Source organism: Gekko japonicus, unplaced genomic scaffold (assembly GCF_001447785.1).
Source record: "Gekko japonicus isolate JY-2015 unplaced genomic scaffold, Gekko_japonicus_V1.1 scaffold3289, whole genome shotgun sequence".
NCBI lineage: Eukaryota > Metazoa > Chordata > Lepidosauria > Squamata > Gekkonidae > Gekko > Gekko japonicus.
Window position 1 is genome coordinate 29,475 of NW_015167636.1, and position 9,737 is coordinate 39,211.

Sequence of the window (9,737 nt, forward strand, 5' to 3'; positions counted from 1 at the left end):
ACGGATGTGGAAACAACACAAAAACTTCAGGAAACTCGTTTGTTACAGCTTCAAATGGAAAAAGCTAACATGACTCTCAGATTTCAGGGGGTGCCTGAAATTGAAAAAGAAGATTTAAAGAAGACTCTGGGAGAGATCATCACTCCAGTAACAGCTATATCAGCGGATGAAATAGTAAAAGACATGGAGGCTGCCTATCGGGCATACTCTAATTATATCAGAAAAAATAACCTGCCTGGAGAGATTGTGGTGCGATTCGCAAGAAGACAGACCAGAGATGCGGTATTAAAGGCAACTTCGGCAAATCGACTGAAAATTGGGAATACAATCATAAAGACTTTAAAGGATATTCCATTTGAAATCCGTCAAAAGAGGAAAGGCTACACGGAATTGATCTCATTTCTTCAGACTAATGGAATTCAGTACAGGTGGATGATTCCTGATTGTGTAAGTTTTAAAGTCAACGATAAAAGAGAGATTGACTCCATTGTTACAGCTAAGGAATTTTTGAGACGTCAGCTTGGACTGGAAGAAGAACATAAAGATGAAGAATCCAAGTCAAGTGACTCTGCTACTTCGGGAATGGACGAGGATTCTGTGGGGGAAGCGGGTGCGGGAGTGGGAGCAATGAAAACTGTATATGACTTTAGGGATAGAAAACCGAAATAAGGGCAGAAGGACTCTGTAAATCGCTCTTTGAAGTAAAGAAGATGCTCAAGAAGTAGTCTCACAAAGATTAACTTACTAATGTAGAAGATGTGTTAAACAAGAACTTCACAAGTATATTGTATAACTAACACTTGTCTTACTAACATTTATATTAACATGGAAAGGATCTCCTACTCTTGGGATTTTAGTTAGTGTGGGTATCTTTCCTTTATCCTTAGTTGTAGCTTTCCCCTCCCTTTATTTTTCGTTGTAGTTATTAGTCTTATGAAAAATAATAAAAATACCCTTTTGGCGGTTTCAAAAAAAAAAAGCGAAGCATCTGACAAAGTTAAACCACAAGAGTCATTGCATAAAAAGGGCGGTGTTCATGAAAAGCCACAGAGATTTTTGTTGTTGTTCTGTCTCACAGTCGAGTCCGACTCTTCGCGACCCCATGGACCAGATCACGCCGGGCCCTCCTGTCTTCCGTCATGCTCCAAAGTTTGCTCAGTTTCATGTTCATTGCATCTATGACACTGTCTAACCATCTCATCTGGAGAGCCACAGCCGGTCTGAGTAGACAAGACAGACCCTGATGGACCAGGGGGGGGGGGTCTGATGCGGCAGAAGGCAGCTCCATGTGTGTGTATATTTTTGGCAGAGGTAAATGGGGTCGCAATTGAGGGCTCATTCACACTGGTCATTTACAGCTACTTTATGAATGGATGTCTTCCTGTGATGATTAGTAGGACTTTTATTTAAAACTCCTGGGGGGTATCCAGCAGCAACTGAAGAAGTGAGCAGTGACTCACGAAAGCTCATCTCCTACCACAAATTTTGTTAGACTTCAATGTGCTCCTGGACTCTTTTCTACTGTTTCCCCCCAGGGAGCCAAAAGGTGCCATGTGAGCAGTTCAGGAGCTGAGTGTAGCTAGAAGTTCTGTCCTCTTGGGCGTAAAGTGTTGAAAGGAAATAGCCCGCTTGCTTGTTGCATAAGATAGCCTCTAGCCTTCTTCCCAAACTGGGAATAAATCAAAGGAACAGGAACAACTTCCCACTGAAACAGAAGCAGAGGTGAAGAGCCAGTGTGACACAGTGGGTTGGCATGTCAGACGAGGCTCTGGGAGACCTGGGTTTGAATCCCTGCTCTGCCATGGAAGCTTGCTGGGTGACCCGGGGCTAGTCACACACTCCTCCCAGCCTCCTCAAACATGCAGGGTGGTTATGAGGGCAGAATGCAGCATTGTGGGACACTTTGAGTCCCCACTGGGGGAGGAAAGCTGAATGTCACTACTGAAGTGTAGACCTGCTACTGGAAAAGGAGGTCCATCAGCTTTTGCTTTCTTTGGGGCACTTGTTTCAGGGCTGCTAAAGGCCTTTCCCCCGACCCTAATCAGCTTTGCTGTTTCTATTATAACGTCTCTGGGAAGCCACCCCAGAGCTCACACCAGCTCCTCTTGCTAGGCTTGGGGAGCAACTGCATGTCTCCCAGGGCTTCTGGACCAGGAGCGAATCAGACTACTGGTCACTTTCAAAGAGCTGGCTGGCATTTGCAGGCAGAAAGACAGAACTGACGTTAACAGGGAGTTCTGGCCTCACACTTAGGCAAGCAGGAGTAAAAGGTTCGCAGTTGCTGCCTAAACACAACCAGCTATTTATTGCCCCTGACCGTTTGTATATGTCTGGTAGAACATGTATCTGCGGGTTCATTTTCCTTTATAAGCTGCTCTGACTATTGCAGATTTTAATGTACTTCAATTATTGATTGAACTAAGGTGTCCTTGGTCAATTGGGTTGATCTCTGTAAACAGAAGGATCCGGCAGCTGACACAAATGAATCTGTCCTTCTTGCCCGGCCAAGTTGGAGCGAGAAAAAGGAGCAGCCCTGCTTGCACAAATTTCTGGCTTTCATGATGGTTGCTGAATGTGTTTCTGTCAGGCTGTAGCCCTGGAAGCTGCACTGGTTAATCAGAGAGTGCACCAGCTCCATGAATTCGAACTGGCAGTTTAGCAGTCTGGCCTCATCTGACCAATAAGGAACCCCCCCTCAACTATTTAACGGTGGCAATTCCCAAATTGCTAGGGTTATTAGCTCTAGGGCTGTGGTCACACGCACCAGTTTGAGCGGCGGGGAAGCAAGGCTATCTCCTCTGGAGGAATTTGACACGCAGTTGTGAGATCACACGGCCCTTTCAAGCTGCGGGCTCAGTCTGTCACTGTGTGATCAGGCGCAACCTCTGGTGAGTAAGGTTTTTTTTGACCATTTGTTTCCCATGCACATAAATGAGGAATCGCACCTCTGCACTGAGGGCTTCCTATGGCATATGTGATGATGCACATACTGCGAAGGCGGGGGGGTGGGGTACAGCACGGAGCTGGGATGCAATGATCAGACCATCCCGATGGCATAAGAGCGTGCTTGCCTGATCAGACAGGGGAAAGTCCGTCCGTGGCCCATCGGAACCCGTTAGAGCCAGACTTTCCCAGGTGTCTTTTAAGTCTGCTTCTGTGGCAGAGCAGCACGGCTTGCCGACGACTGCGGGACGCTTCCCAGATGTTGCTGTCTGATCGCACCCTTTAGGTCCGTCAGGCATTTGCACCTATGTCAGGTCTAAAGGCGCATGTGATTGCAGCCTAGGTTGGGAAATACCTGGAGATTTGGGAGATGGAGACTGAGGAGGGTGGGGTTGGGGAAGGAGGGACTTCAATGGGCTACAGTGCCACAGGGTCCACCTTCCAAACCAGCCATTGTTTCCAGGTGAACTGATCTGTGTCACCTGGAGATCAGTTGTAATAGCAAGAGATCTCCAGCCACTACCTGGAGGTTGGCAACCCTACAACTGCAGTAGTAATCCCGCTTAACACATACAGAGAATTTTCTTTAAAACCATCCTGACATTTTCTGGAGGGGACTGTATATTAGAACATTCCTGTTTAATAAAGCTCAAATATCAAACTAATACCGTCTCCCTAAACTGCAGGGTTTAATGGCATACCTTAAAAACAGTGGAGCTGAAAAAGAAAATAGAAGAGGATTCTGGGAGGGAGGGAGGAAGAGCACTGGAAAACTTGTGGGAGTTGCAACCCTAGGAAAAAAGGCATTTCAGCTTCTGAGTGCAGAGATATGAATTGTGACTGTCAAGAGATTTTTTTAACATATAATGGCTTCTAAATTGTGAACCTGTGTTGGCTTGATCCTCCAAAACCTCCCCACTGTAAACCTTTTCTTTGGCCTGCTGATCTCTAAGCAGCCTTATCAGTTAAGGGTCTGTTCCATCCCTTTGTTGTTCAGTCGCACAGTCAAGTCCAGATCACGCCAGGCCCTCCTGTCTTCCGTCCTCTGGAGTTTGCTCAACTTCATGTTCGTTGCATCGATGACACTGTCTAACCATCTCATCCTTTGCCGTCCCCGTCTTCTTTGACCTTCAATCTTTCCCAGCATCAGGGTCTTCTCCAGGGAGTGCTCCCTTCTCATTGGGTGGCCAAAGTATTTGAGCTTCAGTTTCATTATCTGGCCTTCCAGGGAACAGTCCGGGTTGATTTCTTTTAGGATCGACTGATTTGATCTCCTTGCAGTCCAAGGGACTCTCAAGAGTCTTCTCCAGCACCATAGTTCAAAAGAATCTATTCTTCGGCGCTTGGCCTTCCTTATAGTCCAACTTTCGCAGCCATACATGACTACTGGGAATACCATTGCTTTGACCATGCGGACTTTTGTTGGCAGAGTGATGTCTCTGCTTTTTATCATGCTGTTTAGGTTTAGGTTCCATCCCTATCTCCCATGAAATATGTGTAGAAGGTATGTTTTCTTTTTCTCCCTAGAAAGAATGCAAGATATACTGTGAAAGGGGGGGGGGTAAAAGTGAACTATGTTTAATGATGGAATTGGTGAACGTTCTTTTGGAATTCTAGACCCTGACCTTTTGTCTGTTTTATCCTATAAAAGAAGAACTTTGAATCTTGTTCAGAATGCCAGCTTGATCTTTTCTTTCGTGCATCAGGATGATCAGCTTTATTTTATTTATTTGTTTTATTAGATTTATATACCGCCCTCCCCAATGGGCTCAGGGCGGTGTACAACAGTTAAATATACTGCATGCTCTGATAGCCTAAAGTGTTGAGTGGATCTTTTTCTTTCCCAGATAGAACTCAAGATAAGGGGGGGGGGATTATATTAAGATTTTGAAAACTCCCCTAACTGTGGCAGAATGGGCTGGCTCTGGCCTGCAGGCTTTATTCCACCCTGGCCTCTTAGATATTTCTCAACACCCGGAGGGGCTTTTCTTTCACTCTTGGGTAGCCCACCACCTGTTAAACTCAGACTCTCATTTGCCATGCTTTGGGGCCTACAGAGGGAGGGAAATTCCTGAGGAAGGGGTGTGAGTGAGCGAGTGTGTGAAGAGCTCTGTTGTAGTGGCGATGTAACTCTTCTTAAGATACCTCCCTAAGCAGGGATGACTTTGAAGATGACTGTGCATGCTTCGCTGTCTTAGAGAAAATAATGGTATGTTCACAGGTGGGGGTGTAGAGCGCGCGAAAGCTAGATAGGATTATTGTGGGGTGTGATTGGACAGGACCCAAGGCAGGGGGCTGATTTGAACTGTCTATAATTGGGGATTTTCCTGTCTGAACCTCAGTTCTGACACAGTACTGGTCTCAGCTTGGAACATCTTTATTCATCAATAAACAGATTACTGCCAGAGAGTGTTGTTGAGAGTAACTTTGTCCAAGAGTCTGACACCACCACCACCTGACCTTTACAGGAACCACCCACTGGGAGGTCAGGGCTCCCAGCTTCCTTTCCAAGTTCTGAGGCCTTGCCTCAGTGTCTCCCAGTGCCCAGCACCTGGTCACCATGGGGACAGTTTATTGCCTTGTGTGCCCCTGGAGGAATAGCCACTTGTCAACTGCCTGCCTTCCCCCTGGCGTTCCTTTCAAAATAGTGTGTCTGAGACGGTGGAGGTCTATGTGGTACAGAGAAGCATGAACAGCATCTTTAGTTATAAAGTATTTACTAAAAAGAAAATGTTCACAAGCATCCTTTTAACATAGCACCAGATTGAGCAAGGGATCCAAAATAAATTGGTCCCTCTCTCTATACATGCCCTATCAGATGCTAATAGGACAGGCTCCTAAAGCTTAGGAAGTTACAAATCTCTACAGAGTTGAACAATACAGGTGTTTTCCCAGTAGGTTGGAAAACTAGCATAGTGGTCCCTGTCCACAGAAAGGGAGATAAATTGGATCCAAATAATTACTGACCTATTAGTCTTCTTGATAGTTTCTAAATTGTATGGCAAATATCTTCTCCAAAAATTGGAGGATTGGGTTAGGGATAATAACATATTACATCCTCATCAAGCGGGTTTTAGAAGTGGCCAAAGCACAATAGATCACTGCCAAACGCTTCTCCAGCTTGCCAATTCGGACACGAATGGCCCAGTCAAATTCCTGTGTGTGGCAGTTGTTGGGCTGGCCACAGTTTTCGATTCCATGGATGGGGGCCGAATCTGGGAGAAGCTTGCGCAGACTAATATCGATAAAAGATTATTGCTCCTTATAAGTGAACTGTATTCAGATACATCAGGAAGAATTATTGGGTGTATATCGGGTTCCCTAACTAAGGAAATTGCAGCAGGGAAGGGGGTAAAACAAGGGTGTGTCTTAGCTCCACTACTCTTTATATAAAAATGATATTGTCTCAAAGTTATCCGGGCCAGAATTTGTTGCGCCAACTTTAGGCCATCAGAAAGTTCCAATATTGATATGTGTGGACGATATGGTCCTAATTTCTTTAATTAAAATTGGATTAAAGAGACTGTTATACAACCTGGGTGAATATTGCAGAGGAGAAACTAATAATTACTATGCTGACTAATTCACTGATGCTCATATTTAACTGTTTTTAATTGTGAATGGGCTAAAACCATGGTTCAAAGCCTATTCTCCTCTCAGAAGAATGCTTTGCTAGCTCTAAAACACAAACTTTTACCTTTCTCATAAATGTTCCTGCATATCTAGAACCCGGGTCAGATGCTGTCAAGTGTGGCATAGCAAGTGCAGCAGAAGTAACGGGCCTTGTGGGACCAGGCTGTTGCGTTCAGGCAGCCCTTGGTGGCTCGTGTGCAAGGAGATCTTTGACTACCACACACATTGCTGAGACACTGGACTATGGGGCCAGAGTTTAAATTCTGCTTGGGATCTATGTGTGCATACGCACATGACCATGAGGACTACATTCAAGGAAGTCACTTTTTAAGCAATGAGATTCGAGCAGCAACCCCTTAGAAGCTGAGGACCTCGGCTCTTTGTTTTTGCATTTATTGCTGCATTTTTGTCTTCTCCAGGCTGTAGCTCCCGTTTTTAGTCTTGCCCTGTAGTCAAGGAATCATCCCCGTCTTGAGGGCAAAGGCAGTTTGTGTAGAGCAGAGGAGGTAATACGTCCCGTGCTCCTGCTATCCCATCCCAGTAAACAAGTTCTACAGATTTTTGTGGTGTTTTAAAAACTGCTTGTGTTTCAAACAGACCACCCCTCTGTTAACCTTTCCAGAGCTTTGTGTGTGGCTCCTCCAGAATGGAACTGTGATGTATTCAATAGCTGCCATTGTAATACATGACTGTATGTGAAATACCTGATTGAAGTTCCATGTCAAGCTTCATCCTGGGCTAGGATCCTAATTCCTCCAATCCTATTGGTAGCCCAGGAAGAACCAACCAATCACGTGCCATCAAGCTCCCTGAGCGGGAACGTCTGTGATTGGACTTTATGTATACAATCTTATTGGTTGGTATTGTATAGTAGGGCGTGGCTACATTAGCCGGGAGAGTTTAAAAGCAGAACAGCTTCAATGCAAAAGCTGTTCTGGCTATCAGATGTTGATCCGTGTTGGAGTTGTGTTCAAGTTGTTGAATAAAGTTGAACCTTTGCTGAATCACTCTCCGACTACTTTGTTAAGCCAGCGACTTAACAGGAACCTTCCTCATCACCAGGAGCCCAGAAGAAGGGGCTTAAAAGGAAGAAACAGAAGTAGCCTCACAGTTTGAATTGTGGCTCTTGCGCACAGAATCTTCAAGCTAAGTGTGTGCGGGGGGGGGTGTGCTTTGTAAGTTCCAGCGATGAAGAAAAAAGGCCCCTTTATTCCCTTGGGCCAGACTTTCATGAAGGATCTCTGTCTGTTGTTTGCAAAACGCAGACAGGCACTCAACTAAATTATACATTTCTGTCTTCAATTGCTTTTTGAAAATGTCTGAAGGTGGAGCAATATATTGTCTAGACTCATAAAGCATACGCACCAACTTTATTTGATTTATGTTACGAGATATCCCACTGAGCTAATATGCAGTACATAATTTGCAAAAATTTATGAATAAAAACTGCTGTGTGGTACAACGAAGTGTCATGCTTGTGCTCAGCGGCGCCTCAGAGGTTATAGAGGGTTCCCCTTTCTGCCCCTCCTCCTCCTCCTCCTCAGCTCCTGCAAGCCCTTCCTGGACTCTTCTTGATGCTCACCCAGTTAAGGAGGGCCGCCCCTTGGATTTGGCCCGGCAGTCTCTTCCCCAGCTTTAGAGCCTGTCTGCTGGGCCCACCTTACCCAAGGAGCAGTTCTGCTGGTTCTCCAGGGCCTGTCCGTTCCTTGAGAACCGTCTCTGCTTCTCTCTTGGGTAAGCTGCTGGCAAATAAGCCCTTCCTTTGCCTCCTCTCTTGGCAGCCTCCTTTCCTTGCAGATACTGACGGACTGCACGAGACGTGGGATGTGAGTCAGGTTGGCCCTTCCAAGCATCAGAAGCAACAGAACGTTTTGGAAGGCGAGTCCCTGGATACTGTGTGCAACTGCAAGCTGGGGCGGGGAACCCCCAACCTGCCTCATGTCACATGGCTTCTGTAGTTAGGTCTTTGTTCCGGAGGAGGGCCAAGGAGGCCAGCAACATTATGGGCATTATGTGCCACGAACTCTAAGACAGCTTCTGTTTGACTCCAGCCAATCTCATAAGCTCTGGGCCACTACCCCCTGTATATTGAAGGCCGTACAACCAGGCTCTGACGTCACCTCAATGGCGACGAGAATAGTCATAACAGTCCCCTAGTGGTGATGTGGGGCTAAGCGGGCAGTTTGAATTCAGTTGGTGGAGTTGGAGAGAGATTTCAGTTAGAGGAGACGAGTGTTGGCTGTTGACTCTTCCTCTGTAATACTCTGCTAACAACAGTTTCTGTCCTTCATTTCTGGATTAAATATGCCTTTTCGCTGTTGTGTTCCTGAATGTATTTCCATGGAAGAAAGAGGTGGGTCGATTCCCCGAAGCTTCCCTTTCCCCCCCCTTCCCCCTCCCCCCCATCTTTGCAATAGAGAGACGCTGGGGGGGCCTCACTGGGAGGTCGGGGGGCCTGAAAGACTCCCGCTCTGCTGCATACAGGTGCAGAGACTTCGCCGTGACGGCTCGGTTGGGAACCCCGCGCTGCCCCGCTGCCGCCTGGCCGGGCATCTTCCAGGCCCTCCTCCACCGCCAGGCGCTCCCGCCGGCCCTTCCCCGGGCCTCCTGAACCAGGCCTCACCGCCCAACGGCGGGTCCCGAGTGGCGTTGCTCAACCTTCACGCGGAAGAGTCGAGGCGCCCTTTCCCCGGCCATGCCTGGTCTTGGTGGGGTTCTTTGCATTTCTTGCACCGGGAATTCAGAGGCTGGAGTCCCTTTAGCAAGCATGTCACCCTGGTGTGAAGTCCAGCATTTTGGCGGCGGTGGCAGCCCCCCTCCCCCCCGTGTTTTGAGCATCCTTCGTGAACAAGCCCCCCACCCTCTAGGGCCCTGGGCATCCCGCAATAACATATGCGGAGCTACAAACGGCAGGGTGAAAATTGCCCTTTTCTTTCCTTTTTTAAAATCATATGTGGGGTTTTTTTTGGGGGGGGGGATAATAATTCCATCAGGCCAGAAAATGGAAGGCTGGATGCTGAAATGGACTTGCACAGATCTGCTTTGAGATTATACATAATGCAAACTCTCCCACCGACCCGAGGCCATCAGGGCTCACGTAGAAATATTTCCCCCCCTTTTTAAAAATTTGTGTGTGGGGGGGGGGGGTTCGTAAATGCGGG